The sequence below is a fragment of the Rhinopithecus bieti genome, unplaced genomic scaffold (genome assembly GCF_001698545.2).
Source record: "Rhinopithecus bieti isolate Rb0 unplaced genomic scaffold, ASM169854v2 scaffold_13689, whole genome shotgun sequence".
Classification (NCBI taxonomy): Eukaryota; Metazoa; Chordata; class Mammalia; order Primates; family Cercopithecidae; genus Rhinopithecus; species Rhinopithecus bieti.
The window spans coordinates 2,237,115-2,238,428 of NW_016808044.1; positions in this window are offsets into that span (position 1 = coordinate 2,237,115).

Genomic DNA, 1,314 nt, shown 5'->3' on the forward strand with positions numbered 1-1,314 from the left:
AGCATGCTTCAGAAAAAGATAAGGAAACACAGTTTTTATGTCACTGGCATCTTCCTCCATACCTGCTTGGTGACTTCGCACCTGGGCTATGTGATAGCCTTTTCCTGCCTGCAGCACTCAGTGAATCGCGAGCCTCCCAGGGACACAGACTTTTCTTCTTTGAAGCCTGTGCTGAATTCTAGGGTCCTTTCCTGCTGTAGCCACTGTAGGACCCACTCAGGACACCCGTGACAGAGCACGGCTTCTCAGTGTGCACACAGAAATTGTGCTCAATTCTCTTCTTTTCTCCTTTCTGCTTTCCAAGGGGAGAGACCGACACCTGAGCTTGGGCATCTTCACAGATGGAGGGTGGAAGTTTGCACACATTCTGCATTTTCTGGTCATGTTCCCCACTGTCCTCCGGTTGCACTAAGGGTCTTAGGAAAGGTGGGTGTGCCACTTTCTGAGATGCTCCTAGCTAGGGTCTTCCTCCACCCTCATCCGCTCTCAGGTTGCTTCCAGAGCCAGGTTCACCTGTCCTGGGGGGCCAAGGATGGACGATGGACTTCTTGGGAGAGCAAAGGGGTCAAACCTAGTTGCTAGTTGCATAGATTGTTGAAGTTGGAGGGCCTTAAACTACTTTTGGGTCTAGCCTCTCATTTGACAGAAAAGGTTTTGAAGGGTGCCCTTCACAACCCAAGGAAGTGGCTGAAAGGGCCTTGGGATCTACTCTGAGGTTGCCTCTTCCCACTTCTGTGACTTGGTTTAGGAACTTTCTGAGATTTGGTTTTCTCCTCCATGCATTGAAGATGATACCTACTGCCTAGTTTTCTTGTGGGGTCAGTGATAATCCAGACATTCTACAGGGGAGAAATTAGCAGGTGTTCTGTTAAAGTTAGCTCTTCTAGTCTCTCCCTCCTTATTTTTCTTATGATACCCAATTCTCCACACAGATCATTTTCCCCACTAGGCTATAAATTCCTGGAGATCAAGGACCCCATAAAATTCATCTTGGGTTTCTCAGCACCTGGGGACAGTGTCTGGCATCTACCAGCGAGGTTGCAAATAACCTGTGTTGTGCAAACTGTCAGAGCACGAATGTCCCCAGGAGACTAGACAATGGCCCTCGGGGAAGGCCCCACAGCTGGCAAGTCTGGGACCTCACAGCCAGTTTCCTGCCGTTCGTCCCTTTCACAGAAGTACAGGAGCCATAAGGTTCATGGGACTTTTATTTTTACTGTTTATTTTTTGAAAGCCAGCAAGGATGGGCAAGTGCTCAGTCCCTTCTGGGCTGCATTCTTCTACCACCAGTCCCCACCCGCCTCCCCCAGCCCA